General features: G+C 43.0%; 1 pseudogene; it reads left to right on the top strand.

The window, feature by feature from the left end:
• The first annotated feature begins 4,826 nt into the window (after positions 1-4,826).
• On the top strand, positions 4,827-5,332 carry LOC148555151 (uncharacterized; annotated as a pseudogene).
• Positions 5,333-10,245: the final 4,913 nt, after the last annotated feature.

The following is a 10,245-nucleotide window of genomic DNA, read 5'->3' as shown; positions in this document are numbered from 1 at the left end:
CTTGATGATCTTGTTGAGCCTTCTTCCAATAAATTAGAAAGCAGTGTTGGGGAGGACGTGCAACCTCCAAGGCATATTGTGAATGAAGAATTGGAAGAAGTGTCCCAAGCAACAAGCTCCCCTATATATGATGATTTCGCATCAACATATGACTTTTTCGAGCTTGAATAGTCCCTCCCCACTATGCTTGGAATTGATGACGAGGTAGACTTCACTAAACCTCCTATCTATGATGAGAGTGATGGGGGAGGGATAGAAGAAATTAGTGGAGAGGAAGGTGAACATGAGGAAGCTTGGCAAGAGGTAGAACTTGAAGAACCTTGCCAAGTGGTGGAAGCCTTTAGAAGAGGATGGACAGGAGTGGAGCGTGCTTTATCAAGATCATTGGGAACTCTTCCACCTAGGTTATCATCCGATCTTTCATTTGAGTGGGTAAAACTTCTAACTCTTAGCTTCATTATCCTACTTGAGTATGGTTTGCTTGAGACGGATGGCCAACTTAGGGCGCTTTGTGGAATTAAGCAAAAGAGGAGGATGTTTAGTGGTTGGCGTTGTAAATCTAGACTCATTATGGTTGGAAGCTCAAAATTGAAGAGTATGGATTGGTGTTGTGCTCAATTAAATGGGTCTAGGAGGATAGTTTGGTACTTTCATGAGAATTCAGTTTTCTTGTCACCCGAACGGAATCAAGGCGATCAACTAGAAGATGGGTGCGAAGATAGAATATGGGACCCTGGATCACACCATGGAAACCAATTTTGGGAGCTCATATCTTGGAGAGAACCTCACCAAAGCATGGTGAAAATGGTTGGAACTTCTGACAACCAATTGAAGGACAAGCACTCTTAGAGGTTCAAGGATGAATACCGGCATAAACCACCTTGACAAGGAACCTTCCAAATGTCCAACTTAAGGACTTAAACCAAAAGTGCATGGTGGGAGACACCCCACCATGGTAAACTCTTTCCATTCTCTTGTAGATATAAAGAATGAATGAATTGGGTTCCATTGTATATAGTTTCTTTACTTCTTAGTATATTTTTCGTTACTTGCTGAGGTGTTTATAAATTTTATGCCTTAACTAGGGATGATTCTTTGAATTTGAGTTTTTGCTTAGATTGTAAGTTCCTCAATTTGTTTGAAAAACCTCCAAATATTCAAAAATATGTTTGATTTTACATTTTAGTTGGTCTCAGAGTCCTAGAGAAGGTTGGGAGGATTTGTGAGCTCTTCTTGGTGCTCTTGAAAAAAAAAAAGAAGAGAAGCCACACGCAAGCGCACAGTGCGCACGCGCGCCGGCTATGCATTTGAACTTTCTGGGCCAAGGACCAGAGAGTTGTGCCACTTTTGGCCAACTCTGGGCCTTAATCCACGCGGATGCGTACATGGTGCGTCCGCGTCCCCTTGTGTTTCCCTACCCACGCATAGGCGCACTTGGTGCCTCCGCGTCCCATCATCGTTCAACTCATCTACGCGCAAGCGCACAGTGCGCGCATGCGTCGATGCAGTTTTGCACCACCCAGGCTAAAGACCCGAGAGTTATGCCAACTCTGGGCCCCTTTTGTGCCTCTGGCCCAGCTCACCCGTGCGGACGCACACCGTACGCATCCGCGCCCATTCCCATATCTCCCATCCACGCGCAAGAGCGTATGACGCTTCCGCGCCAGTTCCATATTTTCCCACCCATGCGGACGTGCACGGCGCGCGCTCGCGTGGATTTAAAATTCCACCTACCCCAGGGACGTGAAAGCCCTAGCGCAATCGCGTAACCCTTTCGACCCCCCTTCTCCAACGTCTCTCCCCCTTCTTTCCCCATAACCAGCATCATCGTCCCTGCAACCACCAACCATCCGGCCACCTTCGGCGAACACCCGCCGTCGCTACACGCCCCTCTCTCTCTTCTTCCCTCGCTCTTCCTTCCTTCCTTCCTTCTCTCTCTTCTTCCCTCGCTCTTCCTTCCCTCCTTCCTTCTCTCTTTCTTCATCCATTTCTCACTCCACCCCCCTGCTCTGTTCCGACCCCAACTCCACCGCCATCAACAGTCGTGACCCCATTGTCGTCGGCAAGCATCCCGCAACCACCACCGACCCTTCTTCTTCTTCCTTCACCCAAGGACCATACTCAACCCTGCTCAAAATCCTGTTCACCCATTCTCATCTCCTCTCTGTTCTCACCGATCACCACCACCCACCGCTGCGAGCTCTGCTGCGCTGCCACCATTCATGGGCAGTGCCACCGCCCTGCTGCTTCTTCTTCCCTTCCTTTTTCCAAATTCTTGCACTCTCTGCCTCTGCTTCCCAGGTTTCCCTTCTTCTCATTTTCATTTTATTTCTATTTGATTAATCTGGTTTAGCTCATTCTATTTGGCTTGTTTAGTTCAATTAGTTTGGTTTAGTTTAGTTTAATTAGGTGGTTAGAGAATCTGAGCTGGATAGTGGATTTAGGTTTGTTTTGAATAATGATGATGATTGAAAGTGTTGCTGCTTCATTAACTTTTCTTGGCTTGTTTGTTGCTGGATGACTTGCCCTGTGCTGATTTAGTTTGCTTGATGCTATTGCCTGGCTGTTCATTATTGCTTTGTTCTTGATGAGTGCTGTGGGTTGAGTTCTTCTCCAAATTGCACTTCATTGTTGGATTCAATTATGCTTAATTGTTTGAATTCATGCTGCTTGCAAGTGGAATGATTATTGTCTTGAAATGATATTTGTAAGTTGAATTCAATGAATAGCATGCTGCCTGAATCCATTATCCTTGTTCATTTGGCAGATTTGGTGTTATATTTTAAGCCAATATTTTTGTTCATTGTTCGAATAAAGGATGTTATTTGTTGCTGGATGGTTTAGTTTAAATTGCTTTTTGATGTTTTGCTGCTGAAAGATTGGTTTATTTGTTCCATTCATATGAATTCACATCTAGTTTTTGTGTTTAATTGTAATGCATTCATATGGAATCTGAATTGATTGATTGAGTTTGGGAAATAGCCAATTTACTGCTGAAATGCTGCCGGATTTTTCCTAACCATGTTTCATGAAATAACATTGTTTTATTTGGTGCAACAAGCTTCTATTTGGCGAAATTCTGTGTCAATAGAATTTTGTTTGCTAAATGGTTTTGGAAACTCCTCAAGAACTTGTTTACAAGTTTTGGTCATGCTTATCATATTATTTGCTTGTTTACATTGCTGGTTTACTTCTATGCATTGAGTAGTTTGAATAAATTTTTAGATTAACCATGAATTTGAAATTCTTTGGAAAATTTAAGCCTCTTTTGCATAAACTCACAAGATTGAAAGTTTTAATCTATGTGGCTGAATTGGTTCATTCTATTCATGCCTAATTTGCATTAAGTCACATAGATCATGAGGTTTTCCATTCTTGTTTCAACCTGTGACTTTTATGCCTCGTTGGATTTGGTGTTGAATGCTTCTTGGTTAACTTTTTTTTAATATTTTGACTTTACCAACACCAATTAAGACGAGCCTAGTGACCTTTGCATTGATTGAGGATTTAACTCCCATATACATGCTCTTGTGCAAATTTTCATATTTCATCATCAATGACTAAATGTCCCTCATGATTTTGAGTGTGCTTACAACATACTTTGTGCTTTTCTTTTGAATTGAGCCAAGAACCGTCGTTCCGCTAATCTTTGATCCACTTTTATAACTTCTAACTTGTTTAACCAACTAACTTCTCTTTTGGTTTTAAACTTAACTCTTTTGATCATTCTTTTGGATATGGCGTTTCTTAGGCTTAATACACAAAGCATTGTGCAATTGTGGTTTGAATTCTTGGTTTATGACTTGATTTGAATTCTGAATTTTGTTACTTGCATTCCAAGAATTTTCTTTTCTTCACTCACTTCATGAATATGTCTTACCTTGAGTGCTTTATATCTACTTGGCTAGCTGCTTATATCATATCACATCTGTTTTTAGGATGTCAGAAAAAGGAAAAGCCATAGCTACCATCTCAAAGAAGAGGAAGTGCTCTAAAGCCTCTACCCCTTCACCTTACGCAAACTATGCTAAGAATCCACTGAATGAAGTGGACAAAGAGAATCAGCTACTCCCATCCACTGACCCAATCAAGTTTCCCAACCTTTACTGTGAGCTTCGCTTCCCCAAATACCGGAAGACGAATCTGAACATTGAGAAGAATCTGGTCCTTCCCAATGATGTGAGATGCACCATCAATAGTCGTATTCTGGATTTGGGCTTGGACTTTGTTGATAGAGATTTGGGGAGGATAAACACTTCGTGGGTGAGGGAGTTCTACTGCAACTTCTTTCGTGCCACTCTTGATTCAGTCCACCTGAGGGGTAGGGAGATTTTGATCACCGAGGCAGCTATTGGGGAGGCATTGCTTTGCCGACCTCGTACTGGTGACCTATGCGCCTGTCAGCAGGCAGAGGTAGCTATCCACTGCATGACTTTTGATTATGAGGCACTGAAGCGCGTGATTGCCACACCGGACGCCCCTTGGGTGATGGATTCTGGAAACAAAAAGCCCAAGGGGATGCTATTCACTTATCTGTCGAGGGAGGCTAAGACTTGGCAGCATATATTCACCCATTATGTCTTGCCCACCACTCACTTCTCAGAGATTCCGATGGATATGCCAGTTCTTATTGGCTGTGTCATGGAGGGGAAGGAGGTAGACTTCCCCTGGTTGATCCAGCAGAGCATGTGGCATGCGCATATCCGTGGCCTCTTGCCATTCCCTACACTGGTCACCAGCATGATTGAGCTAGCTGATGTTCCGTGGGAGGACGATGATGTGACACCACCATCCCCAGATGACGACGATAAGGAGGTTACTATTCCATGGGGTGGGTGGGTGCATGAGAAGCCTCCACCCAGACACCGTTCTCGAGCCAGAGTAGTGGTGGAGGTAGCTCAGCCTTCATCATCAGCAGCAGTAGCAGGACCCTCCTCTACTTCAGCCGCAGCATCCTTGCTACCACCGCCAGCACCTGAGCCGACATACCTGTTGGTACAGTGCATATTTTGCTTCATGGAGCGTAGCGAGCATCGTATCATGCAACGTCTCAATCGCATAGACCAGGTGTTCATATCACAGGGTATTGAGCTACCCCCGCTCCCAGACTCTCCTGCCTCTGATGAGCAGGATCAGGAGGAGGAGCATGTTGAGGAGCCGACTCAGTAGGAGGCACCACCAGAGACACAGGCCACCACAGAGGTTCAGCAGCCCCCTGAGGACTCACAGCCAGTACCACAGCCTGAGCCTGAGCCCAAGCCACAGCCCGGCGTGACTGTTGACCCCCATCCCGAGCTTCAGTAGTAGCATCGAGGATGATGCTTCATCCTAAAGTGTGGGGAGGTCACCATTCGTCGGTGGATAGCATTTGTGTGGTGAACTTTCAGACATTTATCTTCTAGTTCTGCTACTTTATTTTATTTTTCACTTTATCTTTGAGATTATTTTGGGATTATTGTACATATTTGCTATTGTGGATACCCTTATTTTGGTTGTTGCGTGGTGCACGAAATTGTGATCATCAACAATGGCGCCAAAGGACTTGGAGCTCTTAAACGTGAATCACACTTTGTCACAATTCCACACAACTAACCAGCAAGTGCACTGGGTCGTCCAAGTAATAAACCTTACGTGAGTAAGGGTCGATCCCACGGAGACTATCGGCTTGAAGCAAGCTATGGTCATCTTGTAAATCTCAGTCAGGCGGATTCAAATGGTTATGGAGTTTAAGGTGATGAAAATAAACATAAAATAAAGATAGAGATACTTATGTAATTCATTGGTGGATTTCAGATAAGCGTATGAAGATGCTTTGTTCCCCTTGAACCTCTGCTTTCCTATTGCCTTCTTCCAATCATTCATACTCCTTTCCATGGCAAGCTTTATGTTGGGCATCACCGTTGTCAATGGCTACATCCCGTCCTCTCAGTAAAAATGGTCCTGATGCTCTGTCACAACATCGGCTAATCAGCTGTCGGTTCTCGATCATGTCGGAATAGGATCCATTGATCCTTTTGCGTCTGTCACACGCCCCACAATCGCGAGTTTGAAGCTCGTCACAGTCATCCCTTCCCAGATCCTACTCGGAATACCACAGACAAGGTTTAGACTTTCCGGATCTCAGGAATGGCTGCCATTAATTCTAGCCTATACCACGAAGGTTCCAATCTTAGATCAGAAACCCAAGAGATACACACTCAATCGAAGGTACAACAGAGGTGGTTGTCAGGCACACGTTCATAGGTGAGAATGATGATGAGTGTCACGGATCATCACATTCATCAAGTTGAAGAACAAGTGATATCTTAGAGAAGAAGTAGGCGTGAATTGAATAGAAAGCAGTAGTAATTGCATGAATTCATAAAGAACAGCAGAGCTCCACACCTTAAACTATGGTGTGTAGAAACTCCACCGTTGAAAATACATAAGAACAAGGTTCAGGCATGGCCGTGAGGCCAGCCTCCAAACGTGCATAAGACTCTCAAAGATTAAAAGTATATCAAGTGTGTGAAATACAATAGCAAAAGGTCCTATTTATAGAGAACTAGTAGCCTAGGGTTACAGAAATAGGTAATTAATGCAGAAATCTTCTTCCGGGCCCACTTGGTGTGTGCTTGGGCTGAGCATTGAAGCTTCCATGTGTAGAGACTTTGCTTGGAGTTAAACGCCAGCTTTTGTGCCAGTTTGGGCGTTTAACTCCAGCTTTTGTGCCAGTTTTGGAGTTAAACGCCAGAATTCTTGAGCTGACTTGGAACGCCTGTTTGGGCCATCAAATCTCGGGCAACGTATGGACTATTATATATTTCTGGAAAGCCCAGGATGTCTACTTTCCAACACAATTGAGAGCGCGCCAATTGGGCTTTTGTAGCTCCAGAAAATCCACTTTGATTACAGGGAGGTCAGAATCCAACAGCATCTGTAGTCCTTTTTCAGCCTCTGAATCAGATTTTTGCTCAGGTCCCTCAATTTTAGCCAGAAAATACCTGAAATCACAGAAAAACACACAAACTCATAGTAAAGTCTAGAAGAGTGATTTTTAAATAAAAACTAATAAAAATATAATAAAAACTAATTAAAAGATACTAAAAACATACTAAAAATAATGCCAAAAAGCGTATAAATTATCCGCTCATCACAACACCAAACTTAAATTGTTGCTTGTCCCCAAGCAACTGAAAATCAAATAGGATAAAAAGAAGAGAATGTACAATAAATTCCAAAAACATCTATGAAGATCAGTATTAATTAGATGAGCGGGGCTTTTAGCTTTTTGCTTCTGAACAGTTTTGGCATCTCACTTTATCCTTTGAAGTTCAGAATGATTGGCGTCTATAGGAACTCAGAATCCAGATAGTGTTACTGACTCTGCTGGTTAAGTATGTTGATTCTTGAACACGGCTACTTTATGAGTCTTGGCCGTGGCCCTAAGCACTTTGTTTTCCAGTATTACCACCGGATACATAAATGCCACAGACACATAACTGGGTGAACCTTTTCAGATTGTGACTCAGCTTTGCTAGAGTCCCCAATTAGAGCTGTCCATGGTTCTTAAGCACACTCTTATTTTTGCTTTGGACCTCGACTTTAACCGCTCAGTCTCAAGTTTTCACTTGACACCTTCACGCCACAAGCACATGGTTAGGGACAGCTTGGTTTAGCCGCTTAGGCCAGGATTTTATTCCTGTGGGACCTCCTATCCACTGATGCTCAAAGCCTTGGATCCTTTTTATCACCCTTGCCTTTTGGTTTAAAGGGGTATTGGCTTTTTCTACTTGCTTTTCTTTTTCTTTTTCTCTTTTTTTTCGCAAGCTTTTCACTGCTTTTTCTTGCTTCAAGAATCAATTTTATGATTTTTCAGATCATCAGATAACATTTCTCTTTTTCCTTTCATTCTTTCAAGAGCCAAAAATTTTAACATTCATAAACAATCAAATTCAAAAATATGCACTGTTCAAGCATTCATTCAGAAAAATAATAGTATTGCCACCACATCAAAATAATTAAACTGTTTTAAAATTTGAAATTCATGCATTTCTTTTTCTTTTTCAATTGAAAACATTTTTCATTTAAGAAAGGTGATGGATTCATTTTCATAGCTTTAAGGCATAGACACTTAGACACTAATGATCATGTAATAAAGACACAAACACAAACATAAAGCACAATTTTCGAAAAAACAGAAAAATAAAGAACAAGGAAATTAAAGAATGGGTCCACCTTAGTGATGGCAGCTTGTTCTTCCTCTGGAAGATCTTATGGAGTGCTTGAGCTCCTCAATGTCTCTTCCTTGCCTTTGTTACTCCTCTCTCATGGTTCTTTGATCTTCTCTGATTTCATGGAGGAGGATGGAATGCTCTTGGTGCTCCACCCTTAGTTGTCCCATGTTGGAACTTAATTCTCTTAGGGAGGTGTTGATTTGCTCCCAATAGTTTTGTGGAGGAAGATGCATCCCTTGAAGCATCTCAGGGATTTCATGATGAGGAATTTCCTCATGCTCTTGATGAGGTTCTCTTGTTTTCTCCATCCTTTTCTTAGTGATAGGTTTGTCCTCATCTATGAGAATATCTCCCTCTATGTCAATTCCAACCGAATTGCAAAGGTGACAAATGAGATGAGGGAAGGCTAACCTTGCCAAAGGAGAGGACTTGTCCGCCACCTTGTAGAGTTCTTGGGATATAACCTCATGAACTTCTACTTCCTCTCTAATCATGATGCTATGTATCATGATAGCCCGGTCTATAGTAGCTTCGGACCGGTTGCTAATGGAAATGATTGAGCGTTGGATGAACTCCAACCATCCCCTAGCCACGGCTTTGAGGTCATGCCTTCTTAGTTGAACTGGCTTCCCTCTTGAATCTCTCTTCCATTGAGCGCCCTCTTCACATATGTCCATGAGGACTTGGTCCAACCTTTGATCAAAGTTGACCCTTCTAGTGTAGGGGTGTGCATCTCCTTGCATCATAGGCAAGTTGAATGCCAACCTTACATTTTCCGGACTAAAATCTAAGTAATTCCCCCGAACCATTGTAAGCCAATTCTTAGGGTCTGGGTTCACACTTTGATCATCGTTCTTGGTGATCCATGCATTGGAATAGAACTCTTGAACCATTAAGATTCCGACTTGTTGAATGGGGTTGGTGAGAACTTCCCAACCTCTTCTTCGGATCTCATGTCGGATTTCCGGATACTCATTCTTTTTGAGTTTGAAAGGGACCTCGGGGATCACATTCTTCTTGGCCACAACTTCATAGAAGTGGTCTTGATGCACCCTTGAGTGGAATCTCTCCATCTCCCATGACTCGAAGGTGGAAGCTTTTGCCTTCCCTTTCCTCTTTCTAGAGGTTTTTTCGGCCTTTGGTGCCATAAATGGTTATGGAAAAACAAAAAGCTTTAGCTTTTACCACACCAAACTTAGAAGGTTGCTCGTCCTCGAGCAAAAGAAGAAAGAAAAGAGTAGAAGAAGAAGAAATAGAGGAGATGGAGTGGGCCTTGTGTTTCGGCCAAGGGGGAGAAGTGGTGTTTATGAAAATGAAGGAGTGAAGATGGGTTTATATAGGGTGAGAGGGGTGTGTATGGTTCGGCCATAGAGGGTGGGTTTGGGAGGGAAAGTGGTTTGAATTTGAATGGTGAGGTAGGTGGGGTTTTATAAAGGATGGATGTGAGTGGTGAAGAGAATGGTGGGATTTGATAGGTGAGGGGTTTTTGGGGAAGAGGTATTGAGGTGATTGGTGAATGGGTGAAGAAGAGAGAGAGTGGTGGGGTAGGTGGGGATCCTGTGGGGCCCAAAAATCCTGAGGTGTCAAGCATATCTCATCCCTGCACCAAGTGGCGTGCAAAACGCCCCTTTCTGCCAATCCCAGCGTTAAACGCCAGGCTGCTGCCCATTTCTGGCGTTTAACGCTAGCTTCTTGCCCATTCCTAGCGTTAAACGCCAGTCTGGTGCCCTTTTCTAGCGTTAAACGCCCAGAATGGTGCCAGACTGGGTGTTTAACGCCCATTCTGCTACCTTTACTGGCGTTTAAACGCCAGTAACTATCTCCTCCAGGGTGTTCTGATTTTCATTCTATTTTACACTTTGTTTTTGCTTTTTAAATTGTTTTTGTGACTTCACATGATCATCAACCTACAGAAAACATAAAATAACAATAAAAAAAAGAAATTTAACATAGATAAGTAAAAATTGGGTTGCCTCCCAACAAGCGCTTCTTTAATGTTAATAGCTTGACAGTGGCTCTCATGGAGCCT

The sequence above is a fragment of the Arachis ipaensis genome, chromosome B6 (assembly GCF_059453495.1).
Source record: "Arachis ipaensis isolate K30076 ecotype BB chromosome B6, ASM5945349v1, whole genome shotgun sequence".
Lineage (NCBI taxonomy): Eukaryota > Viridiplantae > Streptophyta > Magnoliopsida > Fabales > Fabaceae > Arachis > Arachis ipaensis.
Note: the sequence above shows the minus strand (reverse complement) of the source record. Positions and strands in the feature narration are given on the sequence as shown.